The sequence below is a fragment of the Micropterus salmoides genome, unplaced genomic scaffold (assembly GCF_014851395.1).
Source record: "Micropterus salmoides isolate LMB-PRFRI ecotype aquatic unplaced genomic scaffold, ASM1485139v1 Ms_hic_scaffold_14, whole genome shotgun sequence".
NCBI lineage: Eukaryota > Metazoa > Chordata > Actinopteri > Centrarchiformes > Centrarchidae > Micropterus > Micropterus salmoides.
Window position 1 is genome coordinate 23963360 of NW_024040485.1, and position 21390 is coordinate 23984749.

Consider the following 21390-nt stretch of genomic DNA (forward strand, 5'->3'; position numbering starts at 1 on the left):
AACGTTCAGCACTACAGTCGCTGAAAATTTTAAATGGAGAAAAATGGAAGATGAGAAAAATGCAGTACCTGAATTTCTACAATGGATTCTGGTTGTCCTAATGTTGTAATGGACTATTACTGTAACTCTTAGCATAAAATTACAGCATGTCAACATTTCATCTAATGCCTCTAAGGAAACCCCTTGAATGACATTCATTTCCTCAGGATCTATTACCTCTATTTCTGTTTGTTTCTTGGGCAAAGTGTAAGTAGTGGCCCAGAATAAAAGTTTATGAGAAATGCAACAAAAGGTCGCTTCTCTAATTGGACTGCTTAAGGTTACAAATCCTGTGACAGATGGGTCAGGATAATGAGCCCAAATATAAAGGGCAGAGCAGGGAAATTCACATCGTGACTCTTTGGCAGTGGACAAAAGACAACTGCCGCGGGCAGTAAAGGATCTTGGCAGAGATACACACTCACCTTTTGACCTCCACTCTGTTCTACTCTCAACTGTAAAGTGCTCCTCTTGTCCTTACCAGTTCATACACACTTAAAATGATGTTAGTTAACACCTACATCAGTCACATGTGGCATCAGAACACACTCGGAGCCCTGACGATAATGAAATGGCCTTCAGCTGGATATGGACATGGATACCAGTCATGTGAACATAACCTGGCTCGTTGCCATGTTTGCTCATCAAATCACATCACACAGAGCTGAGAAAAAGCCATAACGGCTATGCAAGGTTCACTGGCTGAGCACATGCTTGAATGTAGCTCACTTTAGCCCTCCGATCCTCCAACTTCTCCTAATCCTAAAACCACAGCAAGGAACTGCAGCACCATTCATCACTGCCAGGTTGTAGGCCACAACCCATTATTTAGGAACCATTCGCCCTTCCACACCAATACTCACCAATGAGAACAATGCAAGCTGCAGACTTGTAGTCAAACTGCTTTGCTTGAGGGTACACGACCTGTAAATAATGTCTAGAGGTGACGTGCTGCTTTCTCTACTTCCATTCTGGTCAAAAAGGATAGTTCATAAGTCCTCATCACAATAAAAACTACAGCTTCTCTCTCAAAGCATTCAAATCACTTGATCACATCCTGCCAGGAGGAACAATTGATTATTGCGCGAGCCATGCATGCATGTGTAATTAAATATCCAATATAATTAGTTAAGAGACAGGTTAGAATTAATCAGGGTCAATTAATCACTCCTTCCCTTATTTGTCTGTTTGCAACAAAAAAGATTTTGGCGTGTAAGCTCATTTAGGCTTACTTCCAGTAAGCTTTTCTATCTATTTTGCTGTCCACATGAAAAAAGCTGGCGTAAAAAGAATGAAGATATATGGCTTCTATTAGTTGTTGTGATTTGAGGTAATATATCAAAAAAAGAAGTGTGGCTTTGAATAAAGAGAGGTCAAAGGTGGTATTGTGTAACTAAAGCGATCATTAAATGAGGTGGGAGCTGCAACTTATTTTCTTCTCAGCTGTGTGAGCAGTGACCCAGAAAAGGAGAGTGTGGGGGGGGGGGGGGGGCACCACAGCACCCTCTTTTCAATTAATAAGCATATTTTTGTCTCTGTTCGCCATAATTAATTATATTCAGTGAATTGGGTGGAAAAGGGTGCTTGAGATTGAAACAGTGTGCTGTTCCTGTCTGTCTACACAAGGAATCTGGAGGTCTGTCAACTAACTGTACTGATGAAAACAAAGCCAACCAATCATGTGTGAGCAAAATGACTCCAACACTAAAAACTAATTTGCTATCCTGGTCACATTCATGTACACAGAAGATGAAGCAACATACAATCAGCTAATCTAAATCCGAGCTCTCTTTCTGAGGAACCAGCGAAAAGAAAATGTTTCCATCTAACAGCAGCTCTGTGTGTGATGCCCTGCGTACCAACTAATCAACTTAATGTTCAATCATCAGAAAAAAAATAATAAATCCAGGATACCAGTCAAAGTCAGGGACAGTTGTTTATAAATCATTTAAATTATGTAATTGAATTATGTATCGACACGTGTGCCTGTGCGTCTATCCTTAGCCATAAAACATGTGGCACGTGTGTAATAAAATCTGATTGCTGTGATATAATGTAAATCACTCAGGATGTGTTGGCTTTTAGTGTTTACATTTTCACTGAATTCCTTATTCACTGCAGTTGCTTTCCTTTCAAACAACAAATGTGTGTCCATACCATCGACAACTAACTGGTACTTTTGTATATCTTACTGTATCTGAATGGCAGACCACTTGGAATAGAAACGTGTTAAGGCAACGTGCCAGGGCAGATTCTGGTTCAGCCATGTTCATATTTTCATTGCATCATACAGGATGAGCAAGGATATGTCAATTCAGGTTAACATCTTTATTTTCATGAATTAAGTTGCACTTTCGACTTGGTTGAAGATACTAGAAGACGTTTCGTCCCTCATCCAAGAGACTTCTTCAGTTCTGACTCACTGGTAGGGAAACTCAGGTATTTTAACCTCAGTGGGATGTAGGCGTAGACCACCTCCTCTGCTCAGTGACAGCTTCTCAACCCGGGTGTAGATGGCTTCCTTGACTCCTTCAGATGAGGGACGAAATGTCTTCTAGTATCTTCAACCAAGTCCAGTTGCGCTTGACTTTAACCTTTTTTGGATCACTATGATCTGGATGACTGAGAACCTTCACAGACTCTGCAAAAATGCTGCCTGTTTTTTTTTTTATATAATTATCTGGGATTTATCTTAGAGAAAAACAGGGGCTGTGACTCGATTATTATTATCAATGTAAAGGTGTCCTGTGATTAACAACATGTCCAAGCAGACAGCAAAGTCTATACCTTACTTTCAGTGTTTACATGCTGCAGCGACTGTCTTATTAGTCTCATTTTTGCCACAACAGATTCTTCAAGTTGCCTAAAGCACATATCCAGATGAATGCTAAGGTTCTAATGCTCCGTGTCTGCAGGTTGTGTAAATAAGACACCTTTGCTAACATCTTCATCTTATTAACTTTACAAGGCTCCTTCCACTGATCCAAAGGGGCCTACAAAAACCAAATAAATTAATGCAGCTTTTAAGTTTTCTGTTTTGTTTTGATATCATAGGGCTTATTATTACTTGCATCACTTCCACAAATTAAATGAATAGCACTGACAAGGAAGCTATCTCCAGACGCCTTAAATGGCCACACACACTGTACTTAGGCTCGGTGAAAAAAATATTACGTTAGTTATTACATTTATTGTCAAAAGGGGATGTAGAATAGCTTAAATGTGTGTGATTTGGTTAAAGAGAAAGTTAAGAGATATAGTAGTTTTGGGGACTTTTACAGTTTTCCCACATTCCAAGAGATTAATAAATGCCAAAGACAGACCCCTTTTATTTGATATTTAGTGTCATCTGTGCTGTCAAACAGCAATATTACGCTGTCTTGGCTTGATTCTGTCTGTGTATGTGATCATATAACATAATCATGATCCCTTAGGCATCCAGGACAGCAAATCTGACCAGGTAAACTAAAGGAGAGGCACCTTTCCAAGCTCTGAGGGGAGGCACTGATACTTTGACCAGTAGAGTACCACCACGTCTATAAATTAGACTCAGCTCACCCAGTACACCAGTTTAAACATGTTCCCATGTGTTTGAATTACATGTAATGACATCACTATAGTCCATAAGTAGCCTACCATACAATTTCAGAGTTTAAATCTAAATTTCTCAGGCATCTTGTTTATTCCTCATTACTGTACACCACCATAATCATTTTATAGGTGCCCCATAATGATAATATTGTAATTTAGTACTAAAAATCAGAAGTCTGATCAATGTATGCATTCAATACTCACCCACAATACCTACATTTATTTTAAAGGTATTGATGTAAGACCCAGAAATGACCTTGGTGCAATTAAACCAAGCACAAGGTTCTCCATGAGCAGCCACCGACAGGATTAGTTATAATGAGGACCTGTAGGGACACGTAAGATAGGTGGACAGAGTGATTCATTCCTCACGATGTCCTCTTTATTAATTCACCACCACAGAACTGAGGCTGAGGAGATGAGCTGCATCTCCCCTGAGGTCTCTGAGTAAAGAATGAAGTGTCTCAGGAGGGGGATATGAAGAAACTGTTGTACAAATCCTGGGAATTAGCCATACATTTTCTTCAGCTGTTCTAAGTTTGAAACTATGTGTGCTTGGCATTATATTACACAATACTGTAGGGGAAGATTGTGAATGAATACTCAATTTAATTAAGAATATACATAGCCTGCTGTCCATACTTCAGGGGCAGCTATCTTGCTCCCTTATTCTCATTTTTTTGTTACTGGTACTTCTATCAAGTAAACACACAAGGGAGGAAAACCCAAGATCTGCAGACAGGCGATAATGGGATCTTGAATAAGTATTGCAATTGAGCAACTAGATAATTTTTTTAGATTAAGAAGGGCACCCATTAGTTGTTTTTACCTTAAGATCCTGAATCATTTTTTTGTCATGAGATGAATACAGACTTTAAACAGGCTGCCATTGGTTGCTGGGCCAGATTCACAGCATTATCATGTTGTGGGGGAAAATTACACAGGAAAGGAAATTCTTATTCAGCTATTTCCCTAACGGCGGACCTCTGCATCTTCAGCTCAGCTTGCATCATGGTGAAGCGATCTTCTTCTTCTTCTCCTATCACATGTGCACATTTGTTCAGCAGGGCTCCCTGCTCAGGTGAGATCAATACTTAATTTTGTTGAGCCTTTATCTTTAAGAGTACAAACATCATTTTATTAACAGTACATCGCTACAACAATGTGACCTCTTGCAACCTAAATTACTCAGACTCAGAACATTTCTATCTTTTCCCAAGTTAAATTTTTCCCTTTGTCTCTATATTTGTGTTTGTTTGAGCCTAATTGACTAAGAGCATATTTTGAATCACATTTAAAGTACCTCACCTCACTACTTCAAAAATCTTTTTAAAGGGAAGGAATTGATGCAAAGTGTCCAGCAATTAGAATCAGAAAAACGTCTCGGGTTACGTATGTAACCCTTGTTCCCCGAGAAGGGGAACGAGACACTGCGTCGGTGACGACACTATGGGAACGCCTCTGGGCGTGGCAGGGCTGAACTATGAATGAAACTACTCCAATCCTATTGGTGTTGCTAGAACGGTAGTGTGTGATGGCGTAACCGGAGGGGTATATAAGCACGCCGGCACATAGGACACATTAGCCCTTTTCTATGAAGCAAGGCACTCCAGGCGGGGTGAGGTGTGGCGGACCGACGCAGTGTCTCGTTCCCCTTCTCGGGGAACAAGGGTTATATACGTAACCCGAGACGTTCCCCTTCGAGGGAGCTCGAACTGCGTCGGTGACGACACTATGGGAACGAGATACCCACTTAGGCCGCGCCGAAACCCCGCCTGCCCCCAGCGTGCAGAACCTGACGGCACGACTAGGAGGAGAGCGCACGGGGGCCGGGTGCAGAAGAAAGGTCCAGACTGTAAAACCGGATGGAAGTGTGAGGCAGCCGCGTGCCTCGAGTAGAGTGCGCCCTTACGGCCATAGGTGAAGGCAAACCGTGCACCTGATAGGCCAGGGAAATAGTCTGAACGATCCAGTTGCTGATGGTGTATTTAGAAGCGGGGAGCCCAGCCTTGGGGGACCCGAAACACACCAGCAACTGGTCTGCTTTCCTCCACCGAGAAGACCTCAGAGTGTAAATACTCAGTGCTCTGACAGGGCAGAGCAGATGAAGTCTTCCGTCCTCCGCCGTCACATGAGGTGGGGGATGAAACGCCTGCAGCACCGTGGACCCTGCCAGTCTGGCCGGAACCTTAGGGACATAACCTGGACAAGGGTGCAGGATGGCCCTGAGCCTCCCCGGGGCAAACTCCAGGCATTGGGGAGAAATCAAAAGTACCTGGAGATCCCACCACCCTCCTCAGAGAGGTGATAGCGAGGAGAAAGGTCATCTTAAGGGTCAGGTGCTTGGCCTTAGCCGACTCCAGGGGTTCGAAGGGGGCCTCAGCCAGCACTTCGAGAACCACTGCCAGGTCCCAAGTGGGAACCCTGGAACGAGTCACGGGGTCTCATCCTCCGGGCTCCACGGAGGAAGCGCACGACCAGTGGAAGCCTCCCCAAGGGCCCATCACTCAGAGGGGCGTGGAATGCTGTAATGGCAGCCACATACACTTTGAGTGTGGACGGGGAGAGGCCCGCGGAGAAACGGTGCTGGAGGAACTCCAGTATCACAATTACCGAGCAGGTAACTGGGTCCACTGCCCGTTCTCTGCACCAGGTGGTGAACACATTCCACTTTAGGCTATACATCCTTCTTGTGGATGGGGCTCTGGAGCTGAGCAGCGTCTTGACTGCTCCTGTCGTCAGGCCCGCCTCTAGGAACTGCACCCCCTGAAGGGCCAGACCCATAGCTACCACAGGGTGGGGTGCGGGTGAAAGATCCGGCCCTCTGCCTGGGACAGCAGGGCTCTCCTCAGAGAGACCTGCCAGGGCCGGCCCTCGAGAAGCGATACCACACTTGTGCCGGCCAAAACGGGGCTACTAATAGTAGACTGACACCGTCCTGACGGACCCACTCCAGAGCCCCGGGAGCAGAGCGACTGGGGGAAACGCATACAGACACAGCCTCGGCCACGTCTGCACCATGGCATCCAGCCCTAGCGGGGCTGGGGGCGAGACGGTGAACTACAGGGGACAGTGCACCGTCTCTCGGGACGCAAACAAGTCCACGTCTATGGGGCCGAACTCTTCGCATAATAACTCCACCACCTCGGGGTGGAGTCTCCATTCCCCAGGCCTCAGCCCCTGTCTCGACAGCAGATCTGCTCCCTGATTCTGGGTACCAGGGACATACATCGCTCTGAGGGACAGCAGTCTCTGCTGGGACCAAAGGAGGATCTGATGTGCCAGTTTGCATAACGGGCGCGAGCGCAGACCCCCCAGTGATTCAAATAGGCCACCACTGCCATATTGTCGGTTCTGACAAGGATGTGGCGACCGCGGAGGGTGGGCAGAAAACTCCTCAGAGCTCTGAAAACTGCCAACATTTCCAGGCAATTTATGTGCCAGGAGAAATGATGCTCCTCTCAGGAGCAGCCGTCCATGACCACGCCCCATCCCGTGAGTGAGGCGTCTGTTGAAATAATTGTTCGGCGACAGATCGCTCCCAACACGGGACCTTTTCTCCATACAGACAGGGAATGAAGGCACCTGCTCGTAACCCGTATCAGACGGAGCGGATTTCCCCTCGGGGAGAATCCCTTGGATTTTAGCCACCACTGCAGGGCTCTCATGTGCAGTAGTTGGGCGGGCGTCAGCACGCTCTTCTTTGTGTTGAGCCGCAGCCCTAAACGCTGAAGGTGGGCAAGGACGACATCTCGATGCCGAACCGCTAACTCTCGAGACTGGGCCAGGAGGAGCCAGGAGGAGCCAGTCGTTGATGTAGTTCAGTATGCGGATGCCCTGGAGCCTCAACGGGGCCAGAGCTGCATCCATGCATTTGGTGAACGTGCGGGGAGAGAGTGCTAGGCCGAACGGAAGAACCCGATACTGTTAAGCTGTGCCCCCGAAGGCGAACCTCAGGAACTTCCTGTAAGAGGGACGGATGGAGATGTGGAAATAAGCATCCTGCAGATCTATCGAGACAAACCAATCCTCGGATTGGATGTGACTGATGATGGCGGGGATGGTGAGCATCCTGAATCTCCTCAGAGATTGGTTCAGGGACCGCAGATCCAAAATCGGACACAATCCTCCGTCCTTCTTGGGAACCAGGAAGTATCGGCTGTAGTAGGGTCCCCCTACTCGAAGTCTCAGGACCTCTTCCCCCGGGCCCGCCGAGACTGAATGACGGTCCTCAGATCCATCTTCTCGGGGGGCTGTGGGCGAGAGTGCCGTCTTGCGTCCCAGGTTGGTTGAGGGGGATCCTGTGAAGCGTCGCTCTGCTTCTGGCTGTGGTGGTAGGTGCTGGACGAAGGCTGCGTCCACCTTTCCTGAGCCGTTGCAGTCCTGGAGCCTGACCAGTGGGGGAGATATCGCTCAAAAGCCTCTCCCTGAGTTTTGGCGTGCTGGAACCTGTTGACGACAGCATCCACTGCTTCGCCAAACAGGCCAGTAGGCGAGAGGGCGCATCCAGGAGAAAAGCCTTCTCCTTCCCCTGGATGCCCGAGAGATTGAGCCATAGATGGCGCTCCATAGCCACCAAAGCTGCCATGGATCGGCCGATGGAACGGGCCGTTTCCTTGGTCACACGGAGAGCTAAGTCCGTCGCTCTACGGAGCTCAGTCAGGTCCTCTTCAGAGGGACCTCCCCCTAAGTCACAGTCCGGAAGGAGATCGGCCTGGTATGCCTGCAAGACAGCCATCGTGTGCAGGCTAGCACCAGCTCGACCTGCTGCCATGTAGGCCTTGCCCACCAAATCGGACATCATCCGACACGGCTTGGTGGGGAGCGCCGCGTCCGGAGGGATGAGGCGACGTTGGGAGAGAGGTAGCTAGCCAGCGCTTCCTCCACACGTGGCATCGCTCCATAGCCGTGCTGTCTAATATCTGTCACATTGCCGTAGTCCAGCCGGGGGACGTAGACAGCTGTGCAGAGAAGGGTTTGTTCCAACATCCGGAAAAAATGGTAAGGGCCGACGCAGGGGTGGTGCTCGGTGTTGCAGAAACCACTCGTCTAGTTTGCTGCCAGCCGAAGGCTGCTGCACTGCCTGTGGCCAATCAATATGCAGCTTGGCCACAGCCCGCGTCACCACTTCCAACAACTCCTCGTATCCTGGCGAGGGCTGATGACGTTCCGTCTGCCCGAAGTCATTCTCCATGCTAAGCACATCTAGCTCCTCAGAGCCAGATCGTGGAAGCCTCTCCGGACTCATACCTCGAGTGGGAGAAGCCGAGAAACAGGCTCCCGATCGGGGACGAGGGGAGGAGGATTCTGCGGACGAGGACTAGAAAAAGGCCTCAGCCGTCCCGGCACCCTCGGTGATCTCGCGTTGTGATTCCCAGGATCGGAGCCGCCACGACGCCTCAGCGACCGCGGGCCCTGAGCCCCCTCGAGAGCTGCCTGGGCGTACGACATCCCCAGGCATGAGACGCACATTCATGGGTACATGGGTATCACCTTCCGTGATGAAGCGCTGACAGGGAAAGACACACTGTCGGAATCGCTTCGACATGATCTGCTGCTTCGTCTCGACTTCAGGTAAGATGATGGAGCTTCCAAACATAGCCAGAGTGCCTGCTGAATAGAAAGAAGCTAATGTGTCCTATGTGCCGGCGTGCTTATATACCCCTCTGGTTACGCCGTCACACACTACCGTTCTAGCAACACCAATAGGATTGGAGTAGTTTCATTCATAGTTCAGCCCTGCCACGCCCAGAGGCGTTCCCATAATGTCGTCACTGAGCAGTTCAAGTTCCCTCAAAGGGGAACTAAAGCCATACATTCAGGTTGGTATAACAAGTATCTTATAATTTGTGTGATCTTATGTATGCACTTGCTATTCTATGTATTGCACAAGTGAGCCTGATATAGAGCAAGCTTTTACTTTGCAGAGTAAATATGCTTATAATCCTGCAGAACACTTGCAGTTTATCACATCCATACAGAGACAAGAATGGCAGGTGAAGTAGTCTGGTCTCTCCCCAGTGCTGTCAGCCACAGACAATAGTGTCTTCCTTCTTACTAGTAAGTCTTTTTAACAATGCCTTAAAGCGTGCCTCCCATTTGCTGAGCTTCATTTTGTCCAGTCACTCTGAAGTCAGTAGGTCAGAGGTCAGGGAGTGCTTCAAAAGTATAGCTCCACACTGTGATAAGTGTTTTGTTGTTCCGCTAAGTGTTTTCTCACAATCAAATTGGCTTCATCAGACTATTGTTGTGCAAGCCTGTAATTTGGCATCAGGACTACATAGTAATCCATTCCACTCAAATTGCTGGTGTGGCAGCTTCACAGAAACATCACAATGAATCTGCATTTAACATTGTTTTGTCCAATGATCAGAAAACGCACACACACACTTGAGAGATAAGTATTTAGCCCTTTCTATTCTATTCTGTTTCCATCCATGGCCTTCTCCAGTCTTGCCAGAATACAAATCACAAAGGGCTGTTTTGTTTGCTAGCAGTGCTGTATATCATCAATACAGCCTGCACAGTCTCCTGATTCACTGACACTCGCCAGTAGCCAAGTCTTATTATAGCTATATTCTCTCATAACAAACAATTACAAATAACAACAAAGGAGAAAGAGGTAAAGAGGAGGCGAAGAGAAAATCAGATGGAGGTAGAGTTACATCCCCTTACAATGTTAAATCACACAACATTTGTTCAGAGATAGAGATGGAGGACAAAACAACTTGGATGAAAAAGCAGAAAGGCAGAGCACAGCTGCTCTAGAGCCATGAAGTATGGTCAAACCAGCACAACTTTTGATCGAGCCTTTAAACAAGCCATCCTTTGATTAGACCTTAAAATAAGTATTTTATTTTTGACAATCTTTCATTTCTAAAGTTTCTTAAGTCATGTTGAACTGCACTGAATGCTGAAGCCAAAGCACAAGGAACATTTAGGGCCAGCTGTAGGACTTCAATCATTCCAGGGTTTGCTGGAAATCAAACTAGTGTGAAGTGGGAGGGAATCTGCTGATTGGACTGCACACTGCACAGCTCATTGATATTTATTTATGTGATGACATAAAGACTTGAAAGAAAATCCTTTTTGAAGACATTACACTTGTAACCATTATCACATGTAAATACAAAGTTGTCTGGTATGAATGGGAGACAGTGTAACTTTAGAAATAACACAATCTTCCTCTTACAAATGAAAAGTTGAATTCATAAGCAATAAAACACACTTTTGGAAATTACTGTTAAGCCCCACATCTCTTAATTACTGTTGCTACACCTGTCACACTTTCTATTGTCACATGGCTCATATACCATTTACAACAATATCTGTGATTTCTACCTGAAATTCTTAATAATAATTGAAACAATGAATCCTTGATTTCAAACAAAGGATGACAAAAGCAATTTATCAATCAATTTTCCCGGCTAAAATGGCAACTGTAGATTTTATTAGCTGCAGTTAGTTAGCTAGGCTAATTAAGCTAATGTTATCAACATGAGTTGGATGAAAACACTGTATCCTGTTGACTTTTTAGTGTTTTCAACTACTCGTTTTAAAACAAGACTAAAATAGATCTTAAATATGCACTGGATGGCTACATATATGATATCATGCTAAAAGACTGATGCTAAACCTGCATGTAACGGTAAAGAAACAGCATTGTTGCAACAGAGCTAGTTAATCCTAATACGAACAATCACTGTCCATGAAGGTTTTTTATTAGAAAATACATCTTTGTTTGCATAAGATTATCCCATTGTAAAGTTATTTTGGGCCGGTTTAAGCGTGACAAAAATAATGCATATGTGCAGTGGAAGCTAGATAATGCTGCAGCTGACATTACTGAGTCTTTCTGGCTCTTCTATTATGTTACTGTTAACTACCTTTTAGAATTTGCCATCAACCTATAAACTGTCACTTGTGGCCACAGTGGTCCCTGTTCACACTTTAAGGCATGAGGGTCCACTGGTGCAGCAAACTCTTTGCTGTTGAAACACTTAATTACGCTTCTCCCAAAATAAAACCTTCTTTAGTCACACTAATCAACTTGGAGCCCCATGAGCTGTACAAAAGTGCTGTAACTATTTGAAATAACAGTTTTGCCATGCAATTATCCTCCAGTTAATTGGTCATTGTTCTCAGATGGCTAATTGGTCCTGTCTAATGCTATTCCAAGCTGTGTGACAATTTCTCAGCTATTTATTGCTATTAAGCATTCAAATTTACAGTCCAGCTGTGGGGCACAATGTTGTGGCATTTTCAGTTGCATTAATGTACCTCTGCTGAATATTGTCAGCTCAGGGCTTTTTAAAATGACTTACACGCATTCTCTTTGTCTGTGGTGGAATGAGTTTATTGGTTTGGGCCACTGGTTATTGAAAACTGGCTTCACAGTAAACCTCATGCTTAAATCCAAGTATTTATTTGAATAAGTTCTGTGATTACATTGAAATTACAATATGGGAAGTTTGGTATATCGGCAAGCAGCGTGTGAATAGGTGATGGATAGCAAGAAAAAGTGTTGTTGAACAATTATTTAAAACACAATACACACAACCTTCTTATACTATTATACTAAAAGGTTAGGAGGTAACTCTTTACAATAAGGGACAAAATGGAACATTTTGAGTACTTACCAGGGAATGAATGCTGAATGAATGACAAACCAACTGCTAGTGAACCATTATTAACTTCTAATCTGGACTGTTAATCTTATCATTATCTACTATACTGTCTTCCATTAGGAATAATTAGAATTATTAGGAAAGTACTTATTAATGATTCATCAATAATCAAGTTGTTTCCTGATTTGTTCTTCACTCATTCCTTTCATTAAATTAGCATTATCTATCGTATAGAATTCGATTAGGAGTTACTCATTAACAGCATTGAATGACAAAGCGATGTGATCATATTTACACAAACACTGTCAAATGGAGAAGAGGGACATTAGGTTTCTTAAGCAGACCTGACCAGCCAACACTTTTAATTGGTCTCAGAGGTTGGTTTCACTCTGTGAGGGTTTTGGGGGTGGGGGGGTTGTGATTAGATTATTGACAAATTGTGGGTGTTGACTGTGGGAAACATGACAGGTGGGCGGTGATGTAATTCCAATGGCTGGTCAATACACTCTCATAGTAAGAGTTGGCTTGAATGATTAGATTAATTGTAATGCTCTCTTCCAAACACACACACCTCAAACAGTTCAAGCCTGTAGACACACACAGCACAAATGTGTGTGTGCACATTTTCATTCAGAAGACCAGAGGGAATTGTCACATTCTGCCTTGCAACAACCCACCAAACAGCTACAAAACTGTGCTGTATCTATTAAGACAATTATAGCAACAGAGGCCCTACACAGGACCCAAACATGCATCCTTCTCAGTCAGAACCACTGATGGATGTTTTTGGCTGCTTCAGTAACTTCCTTAATGGTCTTAATTTGTAAATTTTGATGGGATGCCTGCCAGAGTGAGGTGCTTATGGCTGTGAATCAGACCCACAGCAACTTCCTGAGAGCACCTGACTTTCCAGCCTCCGCCTTTAGATTTGTCTGGTTGAATAAAAATGCTCCATCCACAGCACCGTCTTTGTAGATTTATGCTAATGGACAAAGAACATAAAAAATAGAAGCAAGCTATGATCTTTCTTTTAAAGTATGTTTATCTCCTATTTAAAAAAAACCTTTAGGATTCTTATTCTACCCTCAAGACAAAATACCAAGAAGACATCTGATGAATGTCTAAATAGTTTTCATTTTATAATAAGTAAGTAAAACACTATGCCCTCTGGATGCATGACAGACACAATGTGTTAGACTCACACTTGGACCAAAGCAGCCCACGAGGAGCTTGTTTTCTATGAAACTTCTGACCACTAACTAACAGCACTCCCCTGTGGTTAGTCTGTAATGTTACAGTTTCTGACAGTCATAATGAAACTAATAAGACCACTGTCCTGCCCAGAATCCTTCACCCATTTTAACTGTGTCTATGTGGATTTGCATTTATTTATGCAATATGTGTATCCTCTATCTTGCACACAATCAGGACTAAAGCAGGATATGCATATAAATAAGTAGGTTTACATCAGATCATATGTATTCATTGCTGCTCTAAATTGCACACCCCTCTGCTTTATAGCAGATCCAACTTATTATCCTTTGTAAAAACATCTTGCCTGTGAGATTTCTACACAAACTATTGTTTAAAGGATGCACGCCTGTTATGCAGCAGAATCATTCTATGCAATTTTGGTTTGGGGCAAAAAGTCATCAACTCTCAAAAATAACTGGATGTTTTTATGCATTTTGTGCAAGTCATTTAAAAGATGAGCCATCAATGTTCAGATAGACAGATTTCAGAAGTCCCCGGGCTGGAAAACATAGATTAGTCTGGGAAATAAATGAATACAAATAAATGATGCATATAGGAACTTGCAGAAAGGCAATTCCAACTGTGAGAGCATTTGTTGTAATTTTTAGGTACTTCACTGCCACAGAGACGAAGATGAGTTGTGAACTGAATAGTTTCTGAGACAAGGTTTCTGTTGGTAAATGAGAAATGTCTCATGGTAGTGCAGGGATCACTTTGCATTAAATGGGCTTTTCCCTATGGCTTTTCTCAGTATGTGTGGGTTATACTTAAGGCAGTGGTAGTGGATGTTGAGCTGAACTAAAGTTGCATGAATATGATTCATGTGGTGACATACACAAGGCTATTTCGCTAACCACAATGTATTCAATCAATTTATTTCAATCACCTGTATTTTAATGATTGATAAAAATGAAATCCCCTTTTTTCTGGGGTGGGTTTGTATGATCTTTTGTTTTTTTTTGCTTCTGAAGTGGGGTGTTAAAGTATTGTTGGGAAATGTGTGCTCACTTGTCATAGTATTGTCATATAGCCCACTGCAATACCCTGTTTTGCTTTTTCCTTCATTTATCAATGCAACTTATAATCGATATTTGATACTCAACTGCCAAACAAATACACCTCTCCCTTCAGTGCTCCCCCAGAAGCTCCGCCTCCCAAATTTCAAATCTCTGGGGTTTCTCCAATTTTCGCCATTGTCCTTGCCTAACAATTTAACTTTCTTCTGTGTTTATACTTTTCAGACCTTTTCCTCTTTGGTTGTTTCTCAGCCATCTCTCCTTCACAGTGCCTGCAGTCCAGCAAGTTTGAATGTGCTAGTGTATAAAACTCTCTCTCCCACTGCTCCTTATGTCACTCCTGTGCACGAGCACTAACGGGACCGGTTGCTGATTGGCTGGAACAATGTTGTGTAGCAAGGTCCACACCACTTTCTTTGTTTTCCATTTACAGAGCCTGGGCTGTGTAGGAAAACTGTTTTTTTTAGAGCACACAAAAAACTGAGAGCTAGTGAGGATATATTTGTTGAATTTAACAAAATGTTTATTGGATAACAATCACTTAACGCTGTAAATCCCCAGAAACCCTGATTTGTGTCTCAAGTCTTTCTATATAACAATAAATTTTCCTGACAAATAAGCAACAATTATTCAGTTGTTAAAACCTGCAGTAATGGCTTTTTATGGCAACTTGGGGGCAGCAAAAACAAGTATGCGCAACAATGACTTCCTATCACCTTATAAGTTCATACAGAGCTTAGAGCTTTTCGAGGTGAGAGCTTTGAAAGTGAAACAAAACAATCAAATTGTGGACCTTAAAATCATAACAACAACTTGAAAGACACCTAAAAGCTCCATAGTGCTGGGGGGAACTGCAGAGTCGGAAGATACATCTCAGTGGGTTTATCATTAAAAGTGACCCCTTTACAATATTTTATAACAAAATATTGATTATAGCAACTTTAAGTTCCAAAAAACATGTTTTATTTTTTAAGGGTCTAAAACTCAGCCAATCTGCTTCATCATGAATGAATTTTGAATAAAAAGAGGCTAAATCCTCATCGGTGCACAGAAATCTGCTATGTGGGCACATAGTTTTCCAACAGAGTTCTGTCCACTTCTAACCAGTGAGAAAAATCACGGAAAGCCATCATGTAAAATTATTAAAATTGTTTTAACTTTGGCAGAAAATGTTGGGCTCATGAAGGAACCGGACTGAGAAAATAGTTTTTTAATGCCCTTTAATAATGGCAGTTTTCTTAATAAACAAGGGACGATGAGACTTATGTTAGGACAGAAACATTTTCATAAGACGTCTCAAGGTTTCGAGTCACAACATATAATTTATAGCTCACCAACACAAGTTACCATTCTAATGTAGAAATTATAATCACAGGTTCAGTGTACTAAAATCTTTACAGCACGTGCTCAGCTCTCTCCTTTATCAAAAGTTTTACAAAGTCAACCAAAGCTCCCCCCCCAACCTTAGATGTTTAGTTCAGTTTGAGGGGAGATCAGTCACTTTAATGTAAGCCCCCTGGCAGTGACAATGGGAGGGGAGTAGAAGGGAGTCGATGATGTCGGAGGTGTAAATGGTCAGTGGAAAGTTGAGGAAGGTGACAAGGACAGAGGAAAACAGTGGGGGATAGATAAACAAGCAGAAAAGGGTGAAGAGAGGAGAAAAGCCAGGACGGTTAGATAAAAAGAGAGGCGGACGAAGGTGGGGTAGAGAGGGAAAACAGCTAATTAAAGAGAGGAGGGGAGGAGCCATGAATAGAGTAAAAGGGCTAATGGCTGAGACCACAGCTGGCTCATTTGAAGTAGGGGGGCCCATAAACGTGTGACAGCGATAAATATAGTATGACAGGTCATCTGCACAGCGGCCCCAGGGACACTGCTGGCAAAAGGGTCCATCGGACACGGGGACTGCCCATTGTCTCACACACCCTGACTGATGAGCGACTGAAACTTTACAAGAATCCCCAGAAGAGCAAAAACTGAACACAGAGAAAATAAGAGATGAAGACAACCTTTAAGCTGTGCTGTATGAAGCAAACACTGAAGGATCAAAGACAGCTGCGATGGAACCTATCAATCACCTTGTGTAGAGATATATTGGCTGTTATACAAGGTGACAGTGATCAAGCCTATCAGGGTTTAAGGAGTGATGAAGTGCAATGTTTCTGAGCTGCCTCATGGGCAAACAGGGCAATATCTTGTCATTTGATAGAACTTCAAACTCCTGTTGTACAAATAGTTCACCCTTGTAATATACTACATATAGAATGATGAAACAGTTTGGTAAAAGTTCAATTTAACAATAAAGTGAAATAAGTGAAAATAGTAAGTAAAATGACTAAAGGATTAAATTTGCGTTTGGTCTGAAAGCACCATTAGAAGTAACACTTCACAATTATGCCATATACTACAAAGAAAAAGTAAAAAAGGTGAATCTCTCCACAATCTTGTGATCAGACAGGTTCTCAGGCACCACGACGAGGCTAATGTGGTTATTAATGTAACGGTGTTGCTGCTGGGAAAGACCGTAAGGCCCAGGCAGATGAAAAGAAAGTGGTGGCGTCGGAAGTAGAGGAAGATGCATAAGCAGTCGAGGAGATGTATTAGAGTAGAATGGCAGAACCAGAAGACCCCTGGGCTAAAGTATGCTCTCTTCCGAGCTACAGTAGAAGGCACATTCTGGCACAATATGGATAGCCATGTACATCTATATCCATCTATCTTTCTATCCTGCAAATGAGCCGCCTGTGAGCACATCTTAAGAGACTACTTCTCCTGACAATGTGGAAGTAAAAAAATTGCATTGGGAAACATTTTGTCAGAGGACTTTTCCCCTGAACAAAATAATATGTTACTTATATTTCGTGTAATTATAGGACACAAAGTGTTATATGAACGGGTTGCCAGGGACTCACACAGCTTAGAGGGCACCTGGAGCCTATTCCAGCTGACATTGGGCAAAAGGCGAGGTACACCCTGGACAGGTGGCCAGTCCATCGCAGTGTAGAAGAAATCATGATTTGTAAAAGCTCTTCAAGGGTGAAAGACAGAGGGGTGAACAAATCACAGAGGGTAACAATGGTCCAGTATACCCTACTAGTTTGAATGGTGCAAGGGGTGTTTATAGCCTGACAGACCCTGTGCCAGCTCATCTATACTTCACATGCCCATCCACTTCAAGAAGCACCTCTACAATGGGAATTAGCACCATAATGAAGCTACCAGCAAATCCCACTGCATCTATTTCTTCATTTCCGACATTACTGTTTACCCACTGTTAAGGACTGACAGAGCTGTGGTAATTACCTAAGACTAGTACCATGATGGTAATATGGACCAGGCCTTGGCATCAATGATGCAGAGGCTGCAGGCTGAGGTTGAGGTTTGGCTGCTGACCTATGAAGAAGCTGGGATAAGTTTCCTTCCCCGTGTTAATGGGGAGCATCTGAATGTATCACGCAGCTTGAGATTCATTACCGACTGTGATTTAGGAGTTATAAATATACACTACTTAATTAAAACCAATGGGATTGTACAAATACAACGCGTCATTGCTGTGTCAAAAAGACATTGAGCCATTTGTTATGACCTGGCTCAAAAGGCCACAACAAAAGGGAGACACGCCATGGTAAACTGTTAGCAAATGTTTATTTAATGAAAATAAACCAAATCAATAGTTACTTCTAATTAACATAATTAAAGTATGAGGTATGTAGTCTGTGGTTTCAGTAGTGTCTGTGCAGGATGATGGTTGCCAAACTGAATGGAAAACCAGGGAGCCGGCCGCAGGGAGGTCTGATCTGGTCTTGACAGCAGCTCCTTACCGAATGAGAAAACAGTCCCAAATACTCTACAGGGCAGTTACCCCAGGTGCCCAGAGCCACTGCAATCAGCCCCTCCTCCAAGAGAGAGAGAGAGACAGGCCACACTCATGACCCCACAGGGCGTCACACAAAAGCAAACACTAGTTAGAACAACTAACTCTCTCAATGATACTTCAGGGAGGCCTTTTCCGTCTGAGGTACTATGTCAGCACATAATAATTTAGTTTGCCAGATAAAGATAAACCTGATAAATAAGGCACTTATTATTTCAGGTCAGACCAGTCCTAAAACAAATTGAGTTGTAGATCACACAATGAAACAAAGAGATTTTAATTGTGTCTACTGCTATGCTAGTGATGAAGAGACTGTTTCAGATCAGTTTGTAAGCATACTCTGGCCATATGATAATACCATACATGAGGACAAATGAAGCAGCTCCAGTAGACGCATTTTGTAATCTCTGCAAATATAGCTGCTAATGCATCAACCAGAGAAGTGTCACGTCCAGGTCCTGTTGTGTACTATGTAACAACAAGAATAGTCATTTTTATTCAAGTACCACTGAAACTTTGCTCATACTCATTCTTCTATCTGACTGATATCGAAGAAATCAAACATGTGACAACATGAGACGCAAATGAAACATTCTGAACACATCCAAGCATGAGAGCTTGTCAACCTTAAAAGAAGAATTCAGCATGTAATTTACTTGATATGTTAAAAGAGGAACACAAACACTTCTTAAATCCATCAGTGCACATGCAAGTTTACCTGACTTAATTTATATGCAAATATAATTAGAAGAGTCATGTGCATGTCTGCAGCCTGTGGGGGGAAAGTCTAAGTCTCTAAATTATATGAAAAGCTGTACTAGCATTTTGTTCGACAGGTCAATTCACTTAAATTATAAAAAACACATTTTATCAGTTACCTCTAATGGTGTCAAGCCATGCAGATAGTCTCCGGCTTCAAGATTTCTGCCTATACTAATATGATGGAGGTGAATGGAATTTTGTTTGTGGCTCTGGCATTGAAAAATAGCATTATCAACAGCAATATTTCTTTCCAGAAACAATGCTGTTACATTACTCAGATAATTCACAGAACAGTTTTCATAGGAAATATTTCTTTAAATATGACTGAGTATATTAAATCAAATTCCATTCACTTAGGTGGCGGCAGAAATCTCAAAACCTAGACAAATAAAATTAAAACTATCTGCATGAATATATACCATCATTCCATTCAATAAAAACTTTTATTGAACAAGGAAAAAAGCTTCTCAAGCTAACTAGCTTGCTTGTTGTCAGAGAGCAACTAAAGCTTTGATAAAATATTGTAAAAAACCTGAAACCTTTGCTCCACTGAAAAGACTTAAAATAGCAGCAGATGAAAACATCAGATCTGTGTGGAGAGATTAGGAGACAGTAACGTTCCTCACATTAATACATAAAACGAACATAAATTACTTATTTACATTAAGTTTTCTTAAATTCAATAACTGTTTTTGCTACATATGGATGGAAACCTGGTTGACACAGTTTATTTAAAATATTTCTGTCTGTCCGTAAACCATTCCTCATTAGTGGAGCAGTTCAACTTCACAGAAGAGGTTAAAAAAAGTGGTTGGTGCAACACAGCTAATAAGCTATAGCGTCCTCCATTTTGGACTCTTTGGCTGACCATTCCCTCAAAGGTCAGCACTGTCAAGACAACTTGCAACTGATCAATAGTGTAAATTCCACTCATTGATGTAACCAATGCAAGTAAAAAAAGTTGAATTTGACGCAAACAACACGCACACATTCCTGTAATCGCAGTGATTCCATTGCAATGGATTCATTTTGCCTACTAGTTTGTCTACTAGAGAGCACTCCCAAGTTTATATTTTTTTATAAACTGTAAATGTTCTGCTCAGTACATCTTGGTCACAATTCATTAAGGACCAAATTGATCACTATCAAAATGTTTATGTGCTTATGTAAAAAAAATAATTGTATTGGCCAGATGTTTTTTTTGTCTCAAAAATCAATATCATCGTAAAAAGTCTAGTAGTGTATCTGGCTGTAATCACAATCACTATCACTATAGGCCTAATCACTTAATGTTTTGTCTCTCTTAAGTTTAATGAGAATATTTTGATATAGCATAGTGGTATAGCTACAACTCTTCTGAAACAGTTTGCCAGGAGTGTGTGGGTTCAGTGAGGTTACAAAGCAGAAGGCAAGCTCACTGTGGAGCTGTGCAAGCAGGAAAAGCTGCTGAGGTGTTCTAACTAAAAGGCCAAGTTCAATGTCATCCTAAATACACCGCTCTGGTGAAATACTCAACTCTCAACTGGTTTTTATCATGCTTTTGCCTAGTCAATCACCAGCTCTATTTTCGTATCATCTATCATCTGTGTACTTACGTGTGTGTATTGCCTCAAGAACTGGCCCAGACAACACAACACAGGTCAACTCCATTCTGATTTTATCCAGCCTTCTGCTTTTCTTTGGGCTACATTTCACATGTGACATGTACAGTAATGGGTTTTTAATCAGATTGAGCAGAGAGAGCAAAAATGCACACATAAGCAGAACCTGACTCAAGGTGCGATTGCTCACTGTCACCATCTGGTGGCCAGAAATGGAGCTGTACTCCTTCAAACGCAAATACTCAGTATGTTACCGGTGTTTCATGTTTTTATAACTTTAACTTTAACCTGAATACACACCAACCCACTGGGACTCATGTCACGCCAAAAATTCAGGTCACTATGTGTAGAGACTGCTTATTGAGGGTTAAGACTTGGTTTTTGGGTTCAGGTTACAGTTGGGTTAAGGTAAGAGTTAAGGTTGTGCATGTAGTTGTGATGGTCACAGTTATGGTAAGGGACTAGGGAATGCATTATATCAATGAGATGTCCCCGCTGGGATAGAGGAACAAAAATGTATGTGTGTCTCAGCAGAAGGTGATCCAAACCAACCAATGCAGACCTTGGAGACGCCTAGAACTGCCAAGTCATTGACAAAGTGCATGGCCTGATCCCATAGCACATAC